The sequence below is a fragment of the Phyllobates terribilis genome, unplaced genomic scaffold (assembly GCF_046119375.1).
Source record: "Phyllobates terribilis strain yellow unplaced genomic scaffold, ASM4611937v1 Scaffold_4__5_contigs__length_816908805, whole genome shotgun sequence".
NCBI lineage: Eukaryota > Metazoa > Chordata > Amphibia > Anura > Dendrobatidae > Phyllobates > Phyllobates terribilis.
The window spans coordinates 6,056,150-6,074,621 of NW_027362764.1; the positions used below are offsets into that span (position 1 = coordinate 6,056,150).

The 18,472-nt window shown below is 51.2% G+C and overlaps 1 long non-coding RNA gene across 1 annotated transcript in view; it reads right to left on the reverse strand.

Annotated features, from left to right (window-relative positions):
• Nucleotides 1-14,562: 14,562 nt before the first annotated feature.
• The window catches only part of LOC141264787 (uncharacterized), an 88,882-nt gene continuing 84,972 nt past the window's right edge, over nt 14,563-18,472 (reverse strand). The window contains exon 2 of the long non-coding RNA XR_012320011.1: nt 14,563-14,942. This is a non-coding gene — a long non-coding RNA (uncharacterized lncRNA). The remainder of the gene's footprint in view (nt 14,943-18,472) is intronic.

Below are 18,472 nucleotides of genomic sequence, written 5' to 3' on the forward strand. Positions count from 1 at the left end.
TAGTGCCGGCGTCCCTGCCCTCTGCTAGGCAGGGACGCTGCTCCCCTCACCGCTCTGCCCCGTGCCCGGCGTCCCTCTCCCGCTCTGCTGTCAGCGCGCGCTCCTTCCCGGCGTCCTCCTCCCGCTCTGCTCTCAGCGCGCGCTACTTCCCGGTCCCTGTGCTTAGGGCGCGCGCGCTCCCCTCCTCTTAAAGGGGCCGCGCGCGCCGTCCTAAGGAGTCCCCGGCCAATGGCCGGAGGACTTCATCATATATAAGGCACCTCCTCCAAAATGGAGGTGCCCGAGCAATGTTGTTTGCACCTGTGTCTCACCTGTGCTTCAGCCCTCAGGTCCCGTTGCCAGTTACCTGCCAGTTACCTGTCAGATTCCTGCCTGATTACTTGCTACCTGTCTGCTAGTCTGAGGTCCGACGGTCTGCCTTACTACTCCTGTCAGTCTGTCTAAGGACCAGCCTGCCCGCTCACCTGGGAGCGCACCTCAGCTACCTGCCTGCTTGCCTGAGGTCCGACGGTCTGCCTTACAACTCCGGTCAGTCTGTCTATGGACCAGCTTGCCCGCTCACCTGGGAGCGCTTCTCCGCTACCTGCCTGCTTGCCAGCCCGGAGGCTCCGCTGTCACGTGCTGTGACCACCAGCTACTCCAGACTCTTGCCCGCTCACCTGGGAGCGCTTCTCCGCTACCTGCCTGCTTGCCTGCCCGGAGGCTCCGCTGTCACGTGCTGTGACCACCAGCTACTCCAGACTCTTGCCCGCTCACCTGGGAGCGCTTCTCCGCTACCTGCCTGCTTGCCTGCCCGGAGGCTCCGCTGTCACGTACTGTGACCACCAGCTATTCCTGAGACTCTTGCCCGCTCACCTGGGAGCGCTTCTCCGCTACCTGCCTGCTTGCCTACCTGGAGGCTCCGCCGTCACGTGCTGTGACCACCTGCTATTCCAGAGACTCTCGCTTGCTCACCTGGGAGCACACATTCTTCATCTGCCTTGCTAGCCTACCTGGAGGTTCAGCCATCACAGGTCGTACCTACCCTTTATCCAGAGACTGCCCCGATCACTTGCCGTGTCCTCCTGCCCGTACACCCAGAGACTGTCCTGGTCACCTCCTGTGACTACCTGCCTGGTCGCCACCCGCTCCCTTACAAGGACCGCCCCCTTGTATTGTAGCCCAGAGGTTCCGCCTCCCAGACCCGTTACAGTTTGCTCGGGCCATGGAACCCGGTGGCACCCAAGCTCCCTCGCTCTCGGACCTCTGTCTTGAACTGTCCCGTCAGAGGTCCCAACAGGAGTCCATCCTGGGTCACCTGCGGAATGTCAATACTCGCCTGAACACTCTGTCTGATCCACCAACAACCTCCGCCAGTGCCATATCTTGCAATCCGGCAGCTCCGCTGCCCACTAATACCATGGTATCCTACCCCGGACCCCGGCTTTCTGCACCTCCTCGCTTCGGAGGCGACTCCGTCCAGGCTCGGGGCTTCTTAAATCAGTGCACCCTGCACTTTGAACTTTTGTCCCACCAGTTTAACTCCGACCGGGCCAAAATTGCCTTCATCATGTCCCATCTCACCGGGGAGGCCCTGGCCTGGCTAAATCCTCTATGGGAGAGAGGAGACCCCCTGGTGTCCAACTTGCCTGCTTTTCTCACGGCTTTCCGGAAAGTCTTCGACGAACCCGGACGGAAGACCTCATCTGCATCATCGTTGCTACGCCTCCGTCAGGAGTGTCTCACCGTGGGCCAATATGCCATACGGTTCCGTACCCTTGCCTCGGAGCTGGCCTGGGATAACGACGCTCTGGTTTCCGTCTTCTGGGAGGGTCTGTCCGGCCGTATTAAAGATGAACTTGCCGGTCGGGACATTCCTACCACTCTCGATGACTTAATAACTCTTGCCACCCGGATTGACCTACGGTTCCAGGAGCGTGCCAGAGAGGTCACCCGTGAGAGGAGGTTACCACGTCTAGCTCCTACTTTTCAGAAACCCGTCACTCCTTCTGTCTCTAACCAGGTACACCCTCCTGAGCCTATGCAGGTCGACCAGACCAAGATGGTCAAGACCCGTCAGGACTTACGCCGTACCGAGGGGACCTGCTTCTACTGTGGCAGTAAGGAGCACCGGATCCGTGCCTGCCCGGAGAGGTCGGGAAACGCCTGTGTCTAGGTTCGCTCAGAGAGGTCCACCTAGACAAGAATAAATCCTCTCCATCCCTGCTGTTGTCAGTTTCAATCGTCTACGGGGAGAACCGTTATTTCGAACTAGCCCAACTGGACTCTGGAGCAGCCGGGAATCTTATTTCACAGTCCCTGGTAGAGAAATACCGCATTCCCACCAAACCTCTGGCTGTACCCTTGTCTGTGGCTGCCGTGGATGGGGGGCTCTTACCACGCCCCATCCAACTCATCACCGAATCCATTACTCTGCAGGTGGGAATGCTGCATTCTGAAAGTATCTCCTTTCATGTTCTGCCTGGACTCTCTCACGCCCTCTTGCTAGGTCTGCCTTGGCTCCAGAAACATGCACCCGTGCTTGACTGGCAAACCGGAGAAGTCCTTCGCTGGGGACAAGACTGTCATAAGACCTGCCTGGTTCCCGTCCATCCCGTCCGTCCCTCTCCTACCCCAGCTAATCTACCTGGACTTCCAATTCCTTATTGGTCTTATGCTGATGTCTTTAATAAAAAGGAGGCAGAGACATTACCCCCTCATAGACCATACGACTGTCCCATCGACCTGTTACCCGGTACTACTCCTCCCCGTGGGCGTATTTATCCTTTATCCGCTGCTGAGACCCGGTCGATGTCCGAATATATTGAGGAGAATCTGGCCAGGGGATTCATCCGGAAATCTACCTCCCCGGCGGGAGCAGGCTTCTTTTTCGTCAAAAAGGACGGCTCTCTCCGTCCCTGTATAGACTATAGAGGCCTAAACCAGATCACGGTGAAGAATAAGTACCCCCTTCCGCTCATTCCAGAATTATTTGATCGTCTGAGGGGGGCTAGAATCTTCACCAAACTAGACCTCCGTGGGGCGTACAACCTGGTTCGTATCCGTCAAGGGGATGAATGGAAGGCGGCATTCAACACCCGGGACGGCCACTATGAATATCTGGTAATGCCCTTTGGTCTCTGTAACGCTCCTGCCGTCTTTCAAGAGTTGGTCAATGACATCTTCCGGGACCTTCTCTACTCCTGCGTAGTGGTGTACCTGGACGACATCTTGGTCTTCTCTCCGGATCTCCAGACTCACCGGAGGGACGTTCGTCAGGTCCTGCTCAGGCTCAGGCAGAATCACCTCTTCGCTAAATACGAGAAGTGCCTCTTTGAGCAGACCTCGCTTCCGTTTTTGGGCTACATTATTTCTCAGACCGGCCTACGAATGGATCCAGAGAAACTGTCTGCCATCGAGAAATGGCCCCGACCGGAGGGGTTGAAGGCCATTCAGCGGTTCCTGGGCTTCGCCAACTACTACCGCCTCTTCATACCACACTTCTCTTCCCGGACTGCCCCAATTTCCGCGCTCACCCGTAAGGGTACTAATCCCAAAGAGTGGCCGCCCGAAGCAGAAGAAGCCTTTCTTTCCTTAAAACAGGCCTTCTCTTCCGCCCCGGTGCTGCATCGCCCGGACGGCAACAAGCAGTTCTTCCTGGAAGTGGACGCCTCCTCCTCTGGAGCTGGAGCGGTACTTACTCAAAAATCTTCTTCCGGGAGGATGGTAACTTGCGGCTTCTTCTCTAAACTCTTCTCCTCCTCAGAGCGCAATTATTCCATAGGAGATCGAGAGTTATTGGCCATCAAACTGGCATTGGAGGAGTGGCGTTACCTGCTTGAGGGGGCTCTTCACCCGGTAATAATTTACACTGACCACAAGAACTTGGCTTACCTCCAGCATGCCCAGAGACTTAACCCGCGCCAAGCCCGGTGGTCCTTGTTTTTTGCTCGTTTTGATTTTGTCCTTCATTTTCGCCCGGCTGACAAAAACGTCAAGGCGGACGCCTTGTCTCGATCCTTTCTGGTATCTGATCTCGAGGAAGATCCGAAACACATCATCGATCCCGCCAGAGTAATGCAGGTGGCTCCCGTGAGTCTAAATCGTCTCCCTCCCGGAAAAACGTTCGTATCAGTACCTGATCGGGAGAAGATCCTTCACTGGGGTCACTCGTCTAAACTGGCTGGCCACGCTGGTCAGAAGAAGACCCTCCAGCTTATTTCCCGGCACTACTGGTGGCCTACCCTGCACAAGGATGTAATAGACTTTGTTTCTGTCTGTGTGTCCTGCGCCCGCAACAAGGTTCCGAGACATCTGCCAGCCGGTCGCCTCCTTCCGCTCCCAGTACCTGCTGCCCCCTGGCAGCATATTGCAATGGACTTCATAACTGACCTCCCACTCTCTGCCGGTTGTACGGTCATTTGGGTGGTCGCTGACCGCTTCTCCAAGATGGCTCATTTCGTTCCCCTGCCAGGCCTCCCGTCTGCACTCGAGCTAGCTAGAGACTTTATTCGTCACATCTTCCGTCTTCATGGCCTGCCCCTCCACATCGTGTCGGATCGTGGGGTACAGTTCACCTCACGCTTCTGGAGAGCCACTTGTAAACTACTAGACGTCACCCTGGACTTCTCTTCCGCTTACCACCCACAGTCCAATGGTCAAGTGGAGCGGATCAATCAGAACCTGACCAGTTACCTCCGGCACTTCGTTAATGCCCACCATTCTGACTGGGTGGATCTCCTACCATGGGCCGAGTTCTCTTACAATAATCACGAGAGCGAATCCTCCTCCAAATCCCCGTTTTTTGTAGTCTTTGGTCAGCATCCTCGGATTCCTTTTCCTGTCTCCACCTCGGTGGACAACCCGGCTGCGGAATCTCTCGTTAGCAAATTTTCCTCTATTTGGGAGAGTACCCGGTCCGCACTCCTTCAGTCGTCCGAGCGGATGAAAAGACATGCTGACAAAAAACGCCTGGATCCTCCACAATTTCGTCCAGGAGATAAGGTCTGGCTCTCATCTAAATATGTTCGACTCAAGATACCCTCTTACAAGTTAGGGCCTCGGTTCATCGGACCTCTGGAGGTCACCAGTCAGATCAACCCGGTGGCCTATAAATTGAAACTCCCGGCCACCTTACGGATCCCTAACTCCTTCCATGTATCTCTCCTCAAACCCGTGGTGCTTAACTCTTTTTCCAAGTCTACAGGTACGCCTCCTGCTCCGGTTTCTGCTGAGGACGAGTTTGAGGTAGAGAACATTCTTGCCACCAAAAGGGTAAGAGGAAAGACCTTTTTTCTGGTAGATTGGAAGGGGTTTGGTCCTGAGGAGAGAACGTGGGAGCCCCGGGAGAACATCCATGCCCCTCTCATCCTAGCTAAATTTCTGTCTGGCCTAAAAAAGGGGGGGGCCTAAAGGGGGGGGGGGTACTGTAGTGCCGGCGTCCCTGCCCTCTGCTAGGCAGGGACGCTGCTCCCCTCACCGCTCTGCCCCGTGCCCGGCGTCCCTCTCCCGCTCTGCTGTCAGCGCGCGCTCCTTCCCGGCGTCCTCCTCCCGCTCTGCTCTCAGCGCGCGCTCCTTCCCGGCCCCTGTGCTTAGGGAGCGCGCGCTCCCCTCCTCTTAAAGGGGCCGCGCGCGCCGTCCTAAGGAGTCCCCGGCCAATGGCCGGAGGACTTCATCATATATAAGGCACCTCCTCCAAAATGGAGCTGCCCGAGCAATGTTGTTTGCACCTGTATCTCACCTGTGCTTCAGCCCTCAGGTCCCGTTGCCAGTTACCTTCCAGTTACCTGTCAGATTCCTGCCTGATTACTTGCTACCTGTCTGCTAGTCTGAGGTCCGACGGTCTGCCTTACTACTCCTGTCAGTCTGTCTAAGGACCAGCCTGCCCGCTCACCTGGGAGCGCACCTCAGCTACCTGCCTGCTTGCCTGAGGTCCGACGGTCTGCCTTACAACTCCGGTCAGTCTGTCTATGGACCAGCTTGCCCGCTCACCTGGGAGCGCTTCTCCGCTACCTGCCTGCTTGCCTGCCCGGAGGCTCCGCTGTCACGTGCTGTGACCACCAGCTACTCCAGACTCTTGCCCGCTCACCTGGGAGCGCTTCTCCGCTACCTGCCTGCTTGCCTGCCCGGAGGCTCCGCTGTCACGTGCTGTGACCACCAGCTACTCCAGACTCTTGCCCGCTCACCTGGGAGCGCTTCTCCGCTACCTGCCTGCTTGCCTGCCCGGAGGCTCCGCTGTCACGTGCTGTGACCACCAGCTACTCCAGACTCTTGCCCGCTCACCTGGGAGCGCTTCTTCGCTACCTGCCTGCTTGCCTGCCCGGAGGCTCCGCTGTCACGTACTGTGACCACCAGCTATTCCTGAGACTCTTGCCCGCTCACCTGGGAGCGCTTCTCCGCTACCTGCCTGCTTGCCTACCTGGAGGCTCCGCCGTCACGTGCTGTGACCACCTGCTATTCCAGAGACTCTCGCTTGCTCACCTGGGAGCACACATTCTTCATCTGCCTTGCTAGCCTACCTGGAGGTTCAGCCATCACAGGTCGTACCTACCCTTTATCCAGAGACTGCCCCGATCACTTGCCGTGTCCTCCTGCCCGTACACCCAGAGACTGTCCTGGTCACCTCCTGTGACTACCTGCCTGGTCGCCACCCGCTCCCTTACAAGGACCGCCCCCTTGTATTGTAGCCCAGAGGTTCCGCCTCCCAGACCCGTTACACTCTGTATACAGGGAGCTCCCCCTAGTGGTGGCTTTGGACTGCAGATGTTTATCATGTATGTGTATATGCAGGGAGACATAATAGCTTGTTTTGCTCATAAATTCAGGCTTTAGGTTACATTTAAGATAGAATTACACAAAAGAAAGTCTTTTCCTTTTACGGTTTCCCATTTTGCTCTGAGGAATAGGGATCGGATGCGCCTGATGTAACTTTAAACCTAAGTTATAACATTCGAGCCAGGGAACACTTCGCCTGCAGTTTGCCCTGTGGAGGCCGGGTTGGATTCTCTATCTTTTTTTTTATCTTATTTCTTATCTTGAGACTTGGAACCTTAGATCTTGATGGATTTTGGTATTCTATGTATCTTAAGGTGCGGATAACACTGGCATTAAGCGATGGCCGATTGCTGCATTTTTCCTGATCGATGGTCATTTTCCAGCCGGTGTATAGATGTGCTCTGAACGATTGCTTACAGTAGCAGATGGATTTGTACGGTTGCCATTGTTCTCGGCAGCACATACTGGTTACACAGGACGACGTGCTGCTGAGAACAAATATCATTTACTGTTGTATTTTTCTCCTCCTTCCGCTGATCCGCAGCCGTTTACAGTGTAAGATTTTGGTGAAACAGGAGATTTCGCCTCAGTTTTGCTTTGAGTTTATATGATGCCTCAAATTAAACTTCTTTGAACAGAGCTTCAGACACGACGGATTTACCGCTAATCTCAGTTCTGATGCTCAAAAGAGGTGGCCGGGCCCGTCCAACGATAAAAAATCTCCAGGCTTTATTCCAAATACATATGGTTAAAAATCCCCACAAGGATGATGTGGTCCAGGACCCGCTCTAGAGCCCTTCTATGGATTTTTAAAGATATGTATTTGGAATAAAGCTTGAAGATTTTTTATCGTTGGACGGGCCCGGCCACCTCTTTTTTTGCATTGGATATTTCTGGTCGATCAGCAGCCTTGGGATAGCACTCCGGAAAATGAGGACCGGTGATTGATAAAATGTGAGTACGATGGAAATCCGCTTTTATAATCTCAGTTCTGATGGATCTTTCTGATTATGGATCTTATACAGATCTGGACTGGCCAAGAGGGAAACAAGTGGATCCCCTGGTGGGCCGCTGTGCAGGACTAGACCCCCGTCCTCATCAGTCATTTCACAAATCACTCAGTTTTATGTAGAACAGAGACAAATGTGAATGAGAGGAAAGTAATATCTATGTAGCTGAGCAGCGGCCCCCGGAGTCAGGGTTCTGGTGGGCACTTGGTACCACAATCTGACACTGATCTTGTACCTCGGTTTTTTGATGGATCTTATATCATGGTTATAATGGATCTTAGATTTTGCCATTGATGGATCTAATATCTGTTACATTGTATCTCCATTATTAGGTACGTTGCGTCCCCCGTCTCGGGTACGTCGCGTCCTCCGTCTCGGGTACGTCGCTTCCCCCGTCTCGGGTACGTCGCTTCCCCCGTCTCGGGTACATCGCTTCCCCCGTCTCGGGTACGTCGCTTCCCCCGTCTCGGGTACGTCGCGTCCCCCGTCTCGGGTACGTCGCGTCCCCCGTCTCGGGTACGTCGCGTCCCCCGTCTCGGGTACGTCGCGTCCCCCGTCTCGGGTACATCGCTTCCCCCGTCTCGGGTACATCGCTTCCCCCGTCTCGGGTACGTCGCGTCCTCCGTCTCGGGTACGTTGCGTCCTCTATCTTATTTACTGTATCTGCTTCCAGTCGTTTTGGATCTCGTTTCCCTTTGGTTCTTTTCCTTCCATGTTGGCGATAATAATAATTTACACCCCGGAGAGCAGGATGGTCCCGGGGGGCGACACCAGAGCTGACACTTTATGGGCCGGAGGGTGAACACCTTGTGTAATCTTCCCAGTCATCATTGCAGTCAGAAGAGACGCCCGATGGGGGCAGCTAGTAAAGGTCTGGGGTAGGTGTCAGCAAACAGCAGCATTAACGATGGGGGGGGGGGCATTGTCCACAGCATTTATGATGGAGTCACAGGAAATCCTCTCACATTCCTCAGACCGTCCTCTTCCTCATTGCAGGTTCAAAGAGAAGAAGAGAAGAGGAGGAGGAAGAGGTGAAAGAATGCACCTGAAGGCTGGGGGGCATCATGTCTGCAGCGATGATGGGAAGTGAGGAGCTTTCTGCCCCCCCCCGGTGGCAGCCATGACAGCTCCTGGGTGTGGGGATGGAGGAGGGGGCGCTGCGGGGGTCCGGGGCTCTGTGGACCACTTCTGGGTGAATCTCCTTATGTCTCTTAATACATTTGTTGCCTCTTAGTGTGACAGAGGTGACTAATGAATGGGAGATCTGACGTTGGTCATCAGTGCGCTTCCCTTTTAAGCGCAGCCCTGTGTCGTGGGGCGATCAGCGACGGCTGCGATTCTCCATCTTTTCTTGGCTGCGTTCACGGGTTGTGGATTTTACATTCAGGTTTTTTCTCAGTACCGTTCACACTGTGTGAACGCCTCCTGCAGAGACGCCCTTTATTTCGGGGGTCCGCAGGTCACACTGCCATCCTGACGCTGTTTTGCGTTTTGTGTTTCTATTTCGGTTCCTGCATAAAAACGCAGGAATAAGTGCGGAAAATGAGTGCAGATTTTAGAAGCAGAAATGCTGCGAATTCCAGTTCAGAAATCCTTGCGCAAGATCTGCACCGAACTGCAGCGTGTGAACGCCGCCATAAAGGGGGAAGAATCAGAGCCGTGTGGGTGCAGTTCCCCTTTCAACGCTGCGTATTCCATCGTCAGCGCGGAGGGACGTGCCGCCCCATCAGCCTTAATATTGGGATTTTACCCCAGTCTGATATTGCAGGGTTTAGAGATTAATGGTGGCTGCAGCTTTGGATGTGAGTGGAGTAGAAGTAAAGCCAAGTGTTTACCATGTGGCACAATCCTCTCTCCTGCCTTGAACTTCAGGCTTTTACCACCAATGATTCATTGTTACGAACCCTCAGCTGTGGGACGTCTTGGGTTAGGACAGGTTTTTAGCTTGTGGATGTAAATACGAATGTTTCCATTCAGTGACAAGAAGCAGAAAACCTTCATGACGAGGGTCTGTTACATGTCAGGCGGGGCGGGGGTGGGGGGCTGTATCGGCGCCGCCATCATTAGTGCCGCACACTGCGCCATTTTCACTAATAAAGGTGACGAAAGCTGCGAGGAGACCCCCGGCCTGGCAGCAGCTCCGGCAGGTGCAGAGGCGGCGGAGCCTGGTGTGACCTCATTGTCTGCCGCGATGACATCACCGGACAGTCAGCCGCACATCTACTGTCGTCTGGTCTGCGTTGCGATGTTCGGCCGCCGGTTTGTTTTCTTTGATGCAACATTTCATTAAAGCGACGGCGTCACAAACAACGACATGAAATATTACTGATGATTTGGGATTTCTGCAGAACATCGCTCCTGACAGATACATAGTGATATTTGCAGATTATTCCACCACTGACCTCTCTACCATAGCTCCCAACCGACCCGGGGTCAGCGGGACTGTCCACGTCAGGGCTTTCTCCCAGCGTCTCACCACTCTCTCTTCATCACAGCTCCTCTTCTTCCTCGCGGGGCCGCACCTCTGCTTCTTTCCTCCAGTGATCGGGACTCGAACTCGCGCCTCCATGTTGCCAGGCTGCAGCTCGAGCCCATAATGATAAACATAGGAGAATTCGGTCATCTTGAGATGTCTTGCAGGCAGTGACCCCAGAAGAAGATTCTCCCTGTACATTGTATACAGCAGTGTATTTCTTTGTACTTGTAGACTGAGGTGAAGGAAAAGTCAGATTTTTTTTTGTTCCTATAAAACTACTAAAAATAATAAAAAGCAATTACAAAAATGTAATTTTCTCTTTATGGGGAATCTCAATCCCACAACATTTAACGTTACAGGCAGGAGCTGGAGCGGCTGAGCCTCAGGCTCTGGTGATGGCGCTGGGAGAATTTTGTGCACTTGATCAGTATCCCCGGCTCTGACTCCACAGGCAGATTATACTGATACAATGTATCTTCTCTATGTCTCAGTATTCTAGAGGGAGAATAAAATATTTTTTTCTTCCTATAATATTACTAATAATTCAAAATAATTACAATGTCATTTTTAATTTGCTTTATTAAAAATAAAAAAATAAAATCACAAATCAGCAAATAACACGGACATATTTGTGTCCCAGTAATTGTAACGATCCGCACAACGCAGCGATCGGGAATCGGTAAATGGCGAAAAAAAAAAAATTTGCATGATTGATATTTTTCTCTATTAAACCCATAAAAAATGTAACACTGAGGCCGTGTTCAGACGTAGCGCAAATGCTGCAGTTTTTTCCTGCTGGTGTCCGCATCAGATGACGCAGTAACAATCTTCTCTGATTATTGTGTGTTTGCTGCATTTCTTTGATGCGTTTTCCCACTGATATGAATTTGCATTTTTAATACTGAAGAAAAATCTTTGATTCATTTTTTTCCTATAGTGAAAAAAAAGCCCCAAAACCGCAGAGTTCAGCAGCGTCTTCAGACCACAGAGAGCGGAGATTTCATCTAATCACATCCACTTTTCTTGGACATTTAGGCCGTGTTCACATTTAGGGTAAATTTAGCTTTTTTTTCTGCAGATTATTACACCACTGACCTCTACAGATCTGCAGAGTATCGCTCCTCCACCTCCTGACAGATACAGTGATATATCCTGCAGATTATTACACCACTGACCTCTACAGATCTGCAGAGCATCGCTCCTCCACTTCCTGACAGATACAGTGATATATCCTGCAGATCATCTTTTGTGTCCTCTGATGAACTCGATGTTGAACTTGTTATATGGGGGGATTTTGAGGTCTCTGCCCCTCACCCCCCTTCCCCCGACCTCATAACTACCTGTGAATTGTGTCAGGCAGTTGTCAGGAAAGTGATCAAAGATGGTGGAGAATCTTCAAAGCCTGGAGCTGAGCGGGGGCCGGGGAGAGTCCCATGGCTGTGCCCCTCACTTCTGTCATGGGGTGGAGGGGTCTTCTCTGGATTTGTGGCCTCGGGGCTAAATATACCAAAACATGACAAGAAGCAGATCCCGAGTGTTCCCTTCTCCTGAGAAGACCCCTGAGCAGCCTCAGTGATGGGACCTGAGGAGCAGCGGAGGAACCTTCTGGCCGCTCGGCTCCAGGAATGAATATGGTCTATTTGTTTGTTTTTTTATTATTTATATAGCGCCAACATATTCCGCAGCGCTTTACAGACATCATCATCGCTGTCCCTATTGGGGCTCAAGATCTAGATTCCCTATCAGTCTTTGGAATATGGGAGTACACCGGAAACCGGGAGGAAACCCACAAAACACGGGGAGAACATACAAACTCCTTGCAGATGTCGTCCTTTGTGGGATTTGAACCCAGGACCCCAGCGCTACAAGGCTGCAGTGCTAACCACTGAGCCCCCGTACAGTGCTAACCACTGAGCCCCCGTACAGTGCTAACCACTGAGCCCCCGTACAGTGCTAACCACTGAGCCACCATGTACTAACCACTGAGCCCCCGTACAGTGCTAACCACTGAGCCACCGTACAGTGCTAACCACTGAGCCCCCGTACAGCGCTAACCACTGAGGCCCCCGTACAGCGCTAACCACTGAGGCCCCCGTACAGCGCTAACCACTGAGGCCCCCGTACAGCGCTAACCACTGAGGCCCCCGTACAGCGCTAACCACTGAGGCCCCCGTACAGCGCTAACCACTGAGGCCCCCGTACAGCGCTAACCACTGAGGCCCCCGTACAGCGCTAACCACTGAGGCCCCCGTACAGTGCTAACCACTGAGCCCCCGTACAGTGCTAACCACTGAGCCCCCGTACAGTGCTAACCACTGAGCCCCCGTACAGTGCTAACCACTGAGCCACCATGTACTAACCACTGAGCCCCCGTACAGAGCTAACCACTGAGCCCCCGTACAGTGCTAACCACTGAGCCCCCGTACAGTGCTAACCACTGAGCCACCGTACAGTGCTAACCACTGAGGCCCCCGTACAGCGCTAACCACTGAGGCCCCCGTACAGCGCTAACCACTGAGGCCCCCGTACAGCGCTAACCACTGAGGCCCCCGTACAGCGCTAACCACTGAGGCCCCCGTACAGCGCTAACCACTGAGCCCCCGTACAGTGCTAACCACTGAGCCCCCGTACAGTGCTAACCACTGAGCCCCCGTACAGTGCTAACCACTGAGCCCCCCGTACAGCGCTAACCACTGAGCCCCCGTACAGTGCTAACCACTGAGCCCCCGTACAGTGCTAACCACTGAGCCCCCGTACAGTGCTAACCACTGAGCCCCCGTACAGTGCTAACCACTGAGCCCCCGTACAGTGCTAACCACTGAGCCCCCGTACAGTGCTAACCACTGAGCCCCCGTACAGTGCTAACCACTGAGCCGCCCTACAGTGCTACCCACTGAGCCGCCATACAGTGCTACCCACTGAGCCACCGTGCAGCCGCGGTCTATGCTCAGTCATGGACAGAGGGGCCAATGTGACCGACCCCCTCTTTTTAATATATGTTTTGGTTATTTCTTCAGTATCTCTGCTTGTTGTCAGTGACTGCAGACAAAGTCCAGACCGAAATCCTGTATAAAGCTGGGGAGAGTCAGTGAGGACAATGCCCCGACACCGATACATTGTTACAAAACCACCAGCTGTGAGTACGGAGGCTTCTAATCACTGACAGCAAGCAGAGGTACTGACAACAGAGAGCGAGCGAGGAACAGAGGAACCCGCTGTATGACACTCAATGGAGAGGAGTCTGAGGCATCACAAATACAGGGATTACTGCCATCATGGGGTCTCCCAGTACTAAGACCAAGTTATATTCTTGTACACAGGGGGCAGTATTATAGTAGTTATATTCTTGTACATAGGGGGCAGTATTATAGTAGTTATATTCTTGTATATAGGGGGCAGTATTATAGTAGTTATATTCTTGTATATAGGGGGCAGTATTATAGTAGTTATATTCTTGTATATAGGGGGCAGTATTATAGTAGTTATATTCTTGTACATAGGGGGCAGTATTATAGTAGTTATATTCTTGTATATAGGGGGCAGTATTATAGTAGTTATATTCTTGTATATAGGGGGCAGTATTATAGTAGTTATATTCTTGTACATAGGAGCAGTATTATAGTAGTTATATTCTTGTACATAGGGGGCAGTATTATAGTAGTTATATTCTTGTACATAGGAGCAGTATTATAGTAGTTATATTCTTGTACATAGGGGGCAGTATTATAGTAGTTATATTCTTGTGTATAGGGGCAGTATTATAGTAGTTATATTCTTGTACATAGGAGCAGTATTATAGTAGTTATATTCTTGTACATAGGAGGCAGTATTATAGTAGTTATATTCTTGTACATAGGGGCAGTATTATAGTAGTTATATTCTTGTACATAGGGGGCAGTATTATAGTAATTATAATCTTGTACATAGGGAGCAGTATTATAGTAGTTATATTCTTGTACATAGGGGGCAGTATTATAGTAGTTATATTCTTGTACAGAGGAGCAGTATTATAGTAGTTATATTCTTGTACAGAGGAGCAGTATTATAGTAGTTATATTCTTGTACATAGGGAGCAGTATTATAGTAGTTATATTCTTGTACATAGGAGCAGTATTATAGTAGTTATATTCTTGTACATAGGGGGCAGTATTATAGTAGTTATATTCTTATACATAGGAGCAGTATTATAGTAGTTATATTCTTGTACATAGGGGGCAGTATTATAGTAGGTATATTCTTGTACAGTAATAATCTGTGTGTTATAATCTACATAGTGTAATGTTTCTTTATTCATCTCACTACTTACATAAGACTCTTCACAGATGCAATAGTTGAGGATTTATTTGCGTCTTATTCACAGTTAGTTACTTTTGTGGGTGGAGGGCAGAGAATGGAGGCTACAAGGTAAATGTCAGTGTTAGCGGTCAGTGGGTCTCGAGAATCTCCAGGCCTGTTTGTCCCCTATGGGCAGTGACAGTGTCTGGTGTTTTCTATTTGGAGGGATGTGGATTATTTACTTGGTTTTGTGGAGACCACATCAGTGGTTAGTTCTTGGCAGAGATGATGAGCGCTTTTCACAGTTCTGGATCTTGAAGATGTCTCCCAGATGGTGTCTGATACCTCCTGGAGATGAGAGGAGACATCCTTGAACATCCCCCTGGGGGTCTTGTACCATCACATGGCATCATGAACCCATTGGGCTGCTGTGTAAAATGTAAAGAAAACAAGAAAGCAACAGAACAGAGAACAGATCAGATGCTGAACGCTGGACATTTCTCCATTTCATTTGAAAAAATTAACTCATTTAGAAATTGATGACAGCGACAAATCTCAGGACAGGAGGAGGGGTACTGTGCAGTGTATATATACAGGAGAGGAGGAGCGGTACTGTGCAGTGTATATATACAGGACAGGAGGAGCGGTACTGTGCAGTGTATATATACAGGACAGGAGGAGCGGTACTGTGCAGTGTATATATACAGGACAGGAGGAGCGGTACTGTGCAGTGTATATATACAGGACAGGAGGAGCGGTACTGTGCAGTGTATATATACAGGACAGGAGGAGTGGTACTGTGCAGTGTATATATACAGGACAGGAGGAGTGGTACTGTGCAGTGTATATATACAGGACAGGAGGAGTGGTACTGTGCAGTGTATATATACAGGACAGGAGGAGTGGTACTGTGCAGTGTATATATACAGGACAGGAGGAGTGGTACTGTGCAGTGTATATATACAGGACAGGAGGAGTGGTACTGTGCAGTGTATATATACAGGACAGGAGGAGTGGTACTGTGCAGTGTATATATACAGGACAGGAGGAGTGGTACTGTGCAGTGTATATATACAGGACAGGAGGAGTGGTACTGTGCAGTGTATATATACAGGACAGGAGGAGTGGTACTGTGCAGTGTATATATACAGGACAGGGGGAGTGGTACTGTGCAGTGTATATATACAGGACAGGAGGAGTGGTACGGTGCAGTGTATATATACAGGACAGGGGGAGTGGTACTGTGCAGTGTATATATACAGGACAGGAGGAGTGGTACTGTGCAGTGTATATATACAGGACAGGGGGAGTGGTACTGTGCAGTGTATATATACAGGACAGGAGGAGTGGTACTGTGCAGTGTATATATACAGGACAGGAGTGGTACTGTGCAGTGTATATATACAGGACAGGAGGAGTGGTGCTGTGCAGTGTATATATACAGGACAGGAGGAGTGGTACTGTGCAGTGTATATATACAGGACAGGAGGAGTGGTACGGTGCAGTGTATATATACAGGACAGGGGGAGTGGTACTGTGCAGTGTATATATACAGGACAGGAGGAGTGGTACTGTGCAGTGTATATATACAGGACAGGGGGAGTGGTACTGTGCAGTGTATATATACAGGACAGGAGGAGTGGTACTGTGCAGTGTATATATACAGGACAGGAGTGGTACTGTGCAGTGTATATATACAGGACAGGAGGAGTGGTACTGTGCAGTGTATATATACAGGACAGGGGGAGTGGTACTGTGCAGTGTATATATACAGGAGAGGAGGAGTGGTACTGTGCAGTGTATATATACAGGAGAGGAGGAGTGGTACTGTGCAGTGTATATATACAGGAGGAGTGGTACTGTGCAGTGTATATATACAGGACAGGAGGAGTGGTACTGTGCAGTGTATATATACAGGACAGGAGGAGTGGTACTGTGCAGTGTATATATACAGGACAGGGGGAGTGGTACCGTGCAGTGTATATATACAGGACAGGGGGAGTGGTACCGTGCAGTGTATATATACAGGACAGGAGGAGTGGTACCGTGCAGTGTATATATACAGGACAGGAGGAGTGGTACCGTGCAGTGTATATATACAGGACAGGAGGAGTGGTACCGTGCAGTGTATATATACAGGACAGGAGGAGTGGTACCGTGCAGTGTATATATACAGGACAGGAGGAGTGGTACCGTGCAGTGTATATATACAGGACAGGAGGAGTGGTACCGTGCAGTGTATATATACAGGACAGGAGGAGTGGTACCGTGCAGTGTATATATACAGGACAGGAGGAGTGGTACCGTGCAGTGTATATATACAGGACAGGAGGAGTGGTACCGTGCAGTGTATATATACAGGACAGGAGGAGTGGTACTGTGCAGTGTATATATACAGGACAGGAGGAGTGGTACCGTGCAGTGTATATATACAGGACAGGAGGAGTGGTACTGTGCAGTGTATATATACAGGAGAGGAGGAGTGGTACTGTGCAGTGTATATATACAGGAGGAGTGGTACTGTGCAGTGTATATATACAGGACAGGAGGAGTGGTACTGTGCAGTGTATATATACAGGACAGGAGGAGTGGTACTGTGCAGTGTATATATACAGGACAGGGGGAGTGGTACTGTGCAGTGTATATATACAGGACAGGGGGAGTGGTACCCGTGCAGTGTATATATACAGGACAGGGGGAGTGGTACCGTGCAGTGTATATATACAGGACAGGAGGAGTGGTACCGTGCAGTGTATATATACAGGACAGGAGGAGTGGTACCGTGCAGTGTATATATACAGGACAGGAGGAGTGGTACCGTGCAGTGTATATATACAGGACAGGAGGAGTGGTACCGTGCAGTGTATATATACAGGACAGGAGGAGTGGTACCGTGCAGTGTATATATACAGGACAGGAGGAGTGGTACTGTGCAGTGTATATATACACAGGACAGGAGGAGTGGTACTGTTCAGTGTATATATACAGGACAGGAGGAGTGGTACTGTGCAGTGTATATATACAGGACAGGAGGAGTGGTACTGTGCAGTGTATATATACAGGACAGGAGGAGTGGTACTGTGCAGTGTATATATACAGGACAGGAGGAGTGGTACTGTGCAGTGTATATATACAGGACAGGAGGAGTGGTACTGTGCAGTGTATATATACAGGACAGGAGGAGTGGTACTGTGCAGTGTATATATACAGGACAGGAGGAGTGGTACTGTGCAGTGTATATATACAGGACAGGAGGAGTGGTACTGTGCAGTGTATATATACAGGACAGGAGGAGTGGTACTGTGCAGTGTATATATACAGGACAGGAGGAGTGGTACTGTGCAGTGTATATATACAGGGCAGGAGGAGTGGTACTGTGCAGTGTATATATACAGGACAGGAGGAGTGGTACTGTGCAGTGTATATATACAGGACAGGAGGAGTGGTACTGTGCAGTGTATATATACAGGACAGGAGGAGTGGTACTGTGCAGTGTATATATACAGGGGGAGTGGTACTGTGCAGTGTATATATAAAGGACAGGAGGAGTGGTACTGTGCAGTGTATATATACAGGACAGGAGGAGTGGTACTGTGCAGTGCATATATACAGGACAGGAGGAGTGGTGCTGAGAGTAGCAGCTGTCTGTGGAGCTCAAGCACTTCCAGGAGGAGGGTTGTCGTCTGCCTCTCTTCTCCCCAGGGAGAGGCAGGCTTACTGGGAGGCCGGCATGGCTTCCCAGCCTCCTATCCCCCGGTCTATGCCGGCGGGGGAGAAGGAGCCTCAACAACCGGCCCAGGAGGGAGTGAGGAGATCGGGAAGGGTGAGGAAGAATACATCCACCTGCTCCAACCCCGAGACTGTTCACCGCCAGCCCAGAGAGGGAGACCGGGGCACCCCAGGCCCCAGGAACAAGAGCCCAGCAAGATCCTGGGGGGAGATGAGCTCCAGCGAGTCC